The sequence below is a fragment of the Rana temporaria genome, chromosome 5 (genome assembly GCF_905171775.1).
Source record: "Rana temporaria chromosome 5, aRanTem1.1, whole genome shotgun sequence".
Lineage (NCBI taxonomy): Eukaryota > Metazoa > Chordata > Amphibia > Anura > Ranidae > Rana > Rana temporaria.
Genome location: NC_053493.1, coordinates 417681266 through 417688774, shown reverse-complemented (window position 1 = coordinate 417688774; position 7509 = coordinate 417681266). Strand labels below are relative to the sequence as shown.

The following is a 7509-nucleotide window of genomic DNA, read 5'->3' as shown; positions in this document are numbered from 1 at the left end:
GTCCATCAGTGCCACCCCAGTGTCCATCAGTGCCACCCCACAGTGTTCATCAGTGCCATGCCACAGTGCCTATCCATGCCCAGTGCCCACCTATCAGTGCCCATCTGTGCCACCCATAAGTATCCATCAGTGCCACCCATAAGTGCCGCCCATGAGTGCCCATCTGTGCCACCTATGAGTGGCCAGTGCCGCCCATGAGTGCCCATCAGTGCCGCCTATGTGTGCCCATCAGTGCCGCCTATGTGTGCCCATCAGTGCCGCCTATGAGTGCCCATCAGTGCCGTATACCAGCGCCGCCAATCAGTGCCACCTCATCTGTGCCCGTCAGTACTACCTCATCGATGTCCATCAGTGCCATCTCATCGGTGCCCATCAGTGCCGCCATATCAGTGCCCGTAATTGAAAGAGAAAAACTTATTTACAAAAAAATTAACAGAAAAAAAGAAAAACTTATTTTTTTTTCAAAATTTTCTGTCTTTTTTTCGTTGTTGCGCAAAAAAAAAAAATCGCAGAGGTGATCAAATACCACCAAAAGAAAGCTCTATTTGTGGGGGAAAAAGGACGCCAATTTTGTTTGGGTACAGTGTAGCATGACCGCGCAATTGCCATTCAAAGTGCGACAGTGCTGAAAGCTGAAAATTGGCTTGGGCGGGAAGGTGCGTATGTGTCTGGTATGGAAGTGGTTAAAGCGGGGGTTCACCCTTAGAGGGCACTTTTCCCCCTTAGATTCCTGCTCGTTTTCTCTAGGGGAATCGGCTATTTGTTTTAAAATATGTGCAGTACTTACCCGTTTACGAGACGCATCCTCTCCGTCGCTTCCGGGTATGGGCTTCGGGAATGGGCGTTCCTTCTTGATTGACAGGCTTCCGAGAGGCTTCCGACGGTCGCATCCATCGCGTCACGATTTTCCGAAAGAAGCCGAACGTCGGTGCGCAGGCGCAGTATAGAGCCGCACCGACGTTCGGCTTCTTTCGGCTACGAGTGACGCGATGGATGCGACCGTCGGAAGCCTCTCGGAAGACTGTCAATCAAGAAGGAACGCCCGCTCCCGAAGACCCATACCCGGAAGCGACGGAAGAAGATGCAGCTCGAAAACGGGTAAGTACGGATCATATTTTAATACAAATAGCCGATTCCCCTAGACCGAACGAGCAGGAAGCTAAGGGGAAAAGGGGAAAAATGTTATAAATGGGTGAACTCCAGCTTTAAAGTAGCTGATTGAATGTTCTTCATCAATATCATATTGGGCCACTAGATGGTGCTAAGTATCATAGGACGTTCCTGTAATGTCTACCACCATCTAGTGGCCAAATGTGGTCTTGTTTTTTAATCAATGAGAAACATTCATACAGCACACAGTGAGAGGGGAAAAAGTATTTGACCCCCCCCTGCAGATTTCGTACGTTTTTTTCCCACTGACAAAAAAATTATCAGTCTATAATTTTATTGGTCGGGTTATTATAACAGCGAGAGACAAAATAACAACAAAAATATCCAGAAAAAACGCATTTCAAAAAAAGTTATAAACTGCATTTTAACGAGTGAAATAAGTATTTGAACCCTTCACAAAACATGACTCGGTACTCGGTGGAGAAACCCTTGTTGGCGATCACAGAGGTCAGACGTTTCTTGGAGTTGGCCTCCAGGTTCTCACACATCTCAGGAGGGATTTTGTCCTCTTTGCAGATCCTCTCCAAGACATTAAGGTTTCCAGGCTGATGTTTGGCGACTCGAACCTTCAGCTCCCTCCACAGATTTTCTATGGGATTAAGGTCTGGAGACTGGATAGGCCACTCCCAGGACCTTAATGTGCTTTTTCTTGAGGCACTCCTTTGTTGCCTTGGTTGTGTGTTTTGGGTCCATTGTCATGCTGGAATAGCAATGTGTGGATTACAGGCCTCCCCTCAGACCACCATCCAGAGAACTGTGTGGATTACAGGCCTCCCCTCAGACCACCGTCCAGAGCACTGTGTACATTACAGGCCTACCCTCAGACCACCGTCCAGAGCGCTGTGTACATTACAGGCCTCCCCTCAGACCACCATCCAGAGCTACACAATGCGACGTGGCTACTCCTCCAGAGTGCGACCGCGACGTGGCCACTCCTCCAGAGTGCGACCGTGACGTGGCCACTCCTCCAGAGTGCGACCGCGATGTGGCAACTCCTCCAGAGTGCGACCGCGACATGGCCACTCCTCCAGAGTGCGACCGCGATGTGGCAACTCCTCCAGAGTGCGACCGCGACATGGCCACTCCACCAGAGTGCGACCGCGACATGGCCACTCCACCAGAGTGCGACCGCGACGTGGCCACTCCTCCAGAGTGCGACCGCGACGTGGCCACTCCTCCAGAGTGCGACCCTGACGTGGCCACTCCACCAGAGTGCGACCCTGACGTGGCCACTCCACCAGAGTGCGACCGCGACGTGGCCACTCCTCCAGAGTGTGACTTCCACACAGAGAATCCACCAGCATGCGACGTTCACGTTGATACTCCACCAAAATTCCAGGGGAATGTCTCCAGTGAAGATGGGGGCAAGGTTACAAGAAAGGATAGGCATATACTACTGGTAGGGGATTCAGTAATTGGAAGGATACAGAGGGCAATCTGTCACAAAGACCGGTATCGCCGGACAGTATGTTGTTTGCCGGGCGCCCAGGTTCGGAACATTGTAGATTGCATGGACAGATTGTTGGATGGGGCTGGAGTGGACCCAGCTGTCATGGTATATATTGGTACCAATGACAAAGTTCGAAAAAGATGGAGCGTCCTACAAAATGATTTCAGAGACTTAGGGGCTATATTGAAAAAAGGGTCCCCCAGGGCAATATTTTTAGAAATACTGCCTGTACCTCGAGCCACACCAGAGAGGCAGCAGGAGCTTATGGTACTCAACAAATGGCTGAGAAACTGGTGCAGGGAGGAGGGGTTTGACTCTTCGGTAAATTACCGGCTCTATAGCAGGGACGGACTGCACTTAAATGAGCAGGGTGCCGCTCTATTGGGAGAGAAGGTGACCAAAAAGCTGGAAGAAATTCAGGTTGATGCTCCACCAGAATGTGAAGCTCACTTTGAGAACCCACCAGAATGTGACTCACGCTGAGACTCACCCAGAATGTGACGTTCAAGATGAGACTCCGCCAAAATGCCAGAGGAACCTTGGGAACATCTCCTCCAGTGAAGATGGGGGCAAAGTTACAGCAAAAAACATGAAGATACTGGTGGTAGGGGACTCAATAATTAGAAGGACAGAGAGGGAAATCTGTCACAAAGACTGCTCTTACAGAACAGTATGTTGTTTACCGGGTGCTCGTGTTCGGGACATTGTACATCAGATGGACAAATTGTTGGATGTGGCTGGGGAGAACCCAGCTGTCACGTCGCGGTCGCACTCTGGAGGAGTGGCCACATCGCGGTCGCACTCTGGGGGAGTGGCCAAATCGCGGTCGCACTCTGGGGGAGTGGCCACGTCGCGGTCGCACTCTGGTGGAGTGGCCACGTCGCACTGTGTAGCTCTGGATGGTGGTCTAAGGGGAGGCCTGTAATGCACACAGTGCTCTGGACGGTGGTCTGAGGGGAGGCCTGAACCGAACCAAGCCCTCCAAAAGTTGCCAAGAGTGTAAATGTAGACATTAAGCTTTAAGGTTAATCAAAAATATAACACTCTAAAGGGAAAGGTAGAACAAAGGGGGATTATGGAAGAGGGAGATAGGGAGGAAAGGGGGGGGGGGTTGGAGGAAGAAGGGGAGCCACACCAGAGAGGCAGCAGGAGCTTAGGGAGCTTAACATGTGGCTGAGGAGCTACTGCAGGGAGGAGGGGTTTGGCTTCATGCCGAACTGGGCTGACTTTTCAGTCGGTTACCATCTTTATAGCCCTGACGGATTGCACCTAAATGGGAGAGGTGCAGCTTTTTTGGGAAAGAAGATGGCCAGAACGTTGGAAGAAATGTCAAACTAGGAGTCGAGGAGGAGGGATCAGAAGATGATTTGCTAGTGAACATGAGGGAGAAGATCTTCAAGTCAAGCCATCATCACCGGAGTCCACCACGTCATCAATCTCTTGAAAGATTCTCATCAGCACCTGTCTTCAAGAGAGCAATACCACCAGCTATCTTCACCAACAGGAGTGCCACATTATCTTTTCAGCATAGTTCAAGTTTTGTGTGTGGGGATAGAGTGTTATAAGACTCTGTGGAAAGTCTGAGGAACCCTCTCAGGGACCAGGTACATCTGTACCAACACAGGTCCCTACACTGGTGGCAGCTGCCACTCCTTTTTTTTTTTTTTTTTTCATTTTTGGAACTTCTGAATCACCAACTATCAATGTAATTGGACAAACAAGACAATTGACTGTTCCTAGAAGAAGACTCAACAAAAAGTCTGAGGAACCCTCCCAGGGACCAGGTACAGCTGTACCAACACAGGTCCCTACACTGGTGGCAGCTGCCACTCCTTTTTTTTTTTTTTTCATTTTTGGAACTTCTGAATCACCAACTATCAATGTAATTGGACAAACAAGACAATTGACTGACTGTTCCTAGAAGAAGACTCAACAAAAAGTCTGAGGAACCCACCCAGGGACCAGGTACGGCTGTATCAACACAGGTTCCTACAATGGTGGCGGCTGCCACTCCAGCAACAGGAGGGTCTTCCCATCAGCCCTCTATTTAGCTTTCTGCAGCTTCTGCAGAAGCTTTAAGGCTCGACAATACATCATCCAAACATAATCACCTGTAAAAAGTGCCTGAGATGTTGGTGGTAAACGACCTGCTAGGCCCGGGGGGAACCGAACCAAGCCCTCCAAAAGAGTGTAAATGTAGACATTAAGCTTTAATGTTAATCAAAAATATAACACTCTAAAGGGAAAGGTAGAACAAAGGGGGAGTATGGAAGAGGGAGATAGGGAGGAAAGGGGGGGGGGGAGGTTGGAGGAAGAAGGGGGTGAGGGTTTGGGGGAACCCCCACACCCCTTCCTTACCTGCAACTTTCCATCCCCCCTACTTTCCTCCCTCTCTCCCTCTTCCATACTCCACCTCCCCTTGTTCTACTTTTCCCTTTAGAATGTGATATTTTTGATTAACCTTAAAGCATAATGTCTACATTTACACTCTTGGCAACTTTTGGATATGAGGCAGCTTTTGGAGGACTTGGTTTGGTTCCCCCCCGGACCTAGCACGTTGTTTACCACCAACATCTCAAGCACGTTTTTACAGGTGATATGTTTGATCTATGTATTGTCAATCAACATAAAGTAATTGATTATGTTGTGAAGTTTGGAGGCCGGTAGGTTTTAGAGGCGTGTGTTGGACCAGCTATAAGGGGAGGTTGGAGGCCGGTATGTTTTGGAGGCGTGTGTTGGACCAGCTATAAGGGGAGATTGAAGGCTGGTATGTTTTTGAGGCGTGTGTTGGACCGGCTATAAGGCAAGGTTGGAGGCCGGTATGTTTTTGAGGCGTGTGTTGGACCGGCTATAAGGGGAGGTTGAAGGCTTGTATGTTTTTGAGGCGTGTGTTGGACCGGCTATAAGGGGAGGTTGGAGGCCGGTATGTTTTTGAGGCGTGTGTTGGACTAACTATGAGTGGAGGTTGGAACTCTTTTTGTCTTCAGAGGTCAGAGAAGTCTTTCCAGCTTTCTTAAGGCTTTCTCTGATGGAGAAATGAGAACTCTTCCCGTCAGTGAGGTCCTTCATGCAGAAGTCCAAGGCCTTACTCACACGGGGTGTATGAATCTGTACCCTTCGTGGGGGCTGCGTTAACCCCAAAAAGGACATCCATGTGGGTGTAGTTGCGCGGGTGCGTTCGGGGCCGTGCACCGGCACCCACACAGATGTCACATTGGGTACAGCCATTGCACCCCAGTTGACAGCAATGGAACTGCCTACACGGGATGCTGGAAACACCTGTGCATCCCCCATTCCGGTAAACATGCCCATCCCATGGGGTACGGATTAATACCCCCTATGTGAATGAGGCTTAAGGGTGAATGGAATATTTAGCTCCATTGTGTTGCTAATTTGGGGACCACTGTACCCCTCTTTATTGTTATTTGGGTGTGTTTTATTATAGGAGTGTTATAGATTGTAGTTTAGGATAAGTTTGGATTTCTTCTGAAGGCACTTTGAGTGAACATAAGTGATTTACCCCGCTCAGTGGGGGTGGGCCTTAGAGAACAGAGGCTGCATATGGGCAGCACAGAGGCTTAGTGGTGAGCCTTGCATCACTGGGGTCCTTGTTTCAGATTCTGACCAGGACACTATCTGCATGGAGTTTGCATGTTCTCCCTGTGCTTGCGTGGGTTTCCTCCGGGTACTTCGGTTTCCTCCCACACTACAAAGACATGCTACTTTTGCGTTGGTGGTGCAGTGGTGAGCATAGCTGCCTTCCAAGCAGCTGACCCGGGTTCGATTCCCGTCCAACGCCATCTCCAATACTTGGAGTCCTCAGAGAGAAAGGCGCTATACAAGGTCAATGCGGAGTATATATTAGTGGTGGAATAAAGAATGAAGAGAATGGCCCAGATTCAAGTAGAAATTGCGCCTGTGTAACCATAGGTTACACAGCGCAATTGCTTACTTGCCCCGGTGTAACGAGTGCTCCTGATTCAGGAACATCGTAACGCCGACTTCAGCCTAAAATCTGCGTGGCATAAGGCTCTTATGCCACGCATATCTTAGGCTGCATTCTAGCCATGACCGCTAGGGGGCGCTCCCATTGTGCTCAGCGTATAGTATGCAAATTGCATACTAACACCGATTCACAATGTTGCGCGAGCCCTGCGTACGCAATTTACGTCGTTTTCGTACGGCGTGTTTAGCGTAAGGCTGCCCCTTCTAATAGCAGGGGCAGCCAATGCTAAAGTATACCCGTCGTTCCCGCGTCGCGACGTTCGAATTTTACGTAATTTGCGTAAGTGATTCGTGAATGGCGCTGGACGCCATTCACGTTCACTTTGAAGCAAATGACGTCCTTGCGACGTCATTTGCCGCAATGCACGCCGGGAAAGTTTCCCGACGGAGCATGCGCTCTACGCTCGGCGCGGGAGCGTGTCTAATTTAAATGATTCCCGCCCCTACGGGATCATTTACATTAGGCGCCCTTACGCAGGGCAAGTTTACACAGCGCACACGCAATTTACGGAGCTACTGCTCCGTGAATCGCGGGTAGCGCAGTAAATTTGCGGGGGCGCAGGGCAAAAACGCTGCCCTGCGCCTCCGTAAATAAGGGCCAAATCTACCTAAATCCGGGCCAATGTGTGGAATGTTTGAGGAAGAAAATGTTCCCCCAGAATCTATAGAAGGAGAACCAAGCTGTGGCTGCGATCACACCTAGACATTCCCGATCGCGGGCGGAATTACTGCAATTTCCCGAACTGCCGCAAAACGTGTGACACGCTTGTGATCCCGTTATGTTCAATGGCACCCCAATAATGGGACAATATTGTCACCTGACAAATCACACAAACAAAATGACGGAACGCCCGTTTCCCAAAAGCAGTCCTACGATTTGTCAG

The 7509-nt window shown here is 49.8% G+C and overlaps 1 non-coding gene across 1 annotated transcript; it reads left to right on the top strand.

Moving 5' to 3' along the window:
* The first annotated feature begins 6347 nt into the window (after positions 1 to 6347).
* TRNAG-UCC lies at positions 6348 to 6419 on the top strand. The gene has a single exon. It is a non-coding gene; the product is annotated as a tRNA-Gly (tRNA).
* Positions 6420 to 7509: the final 1090 nt, after the last annotated feature.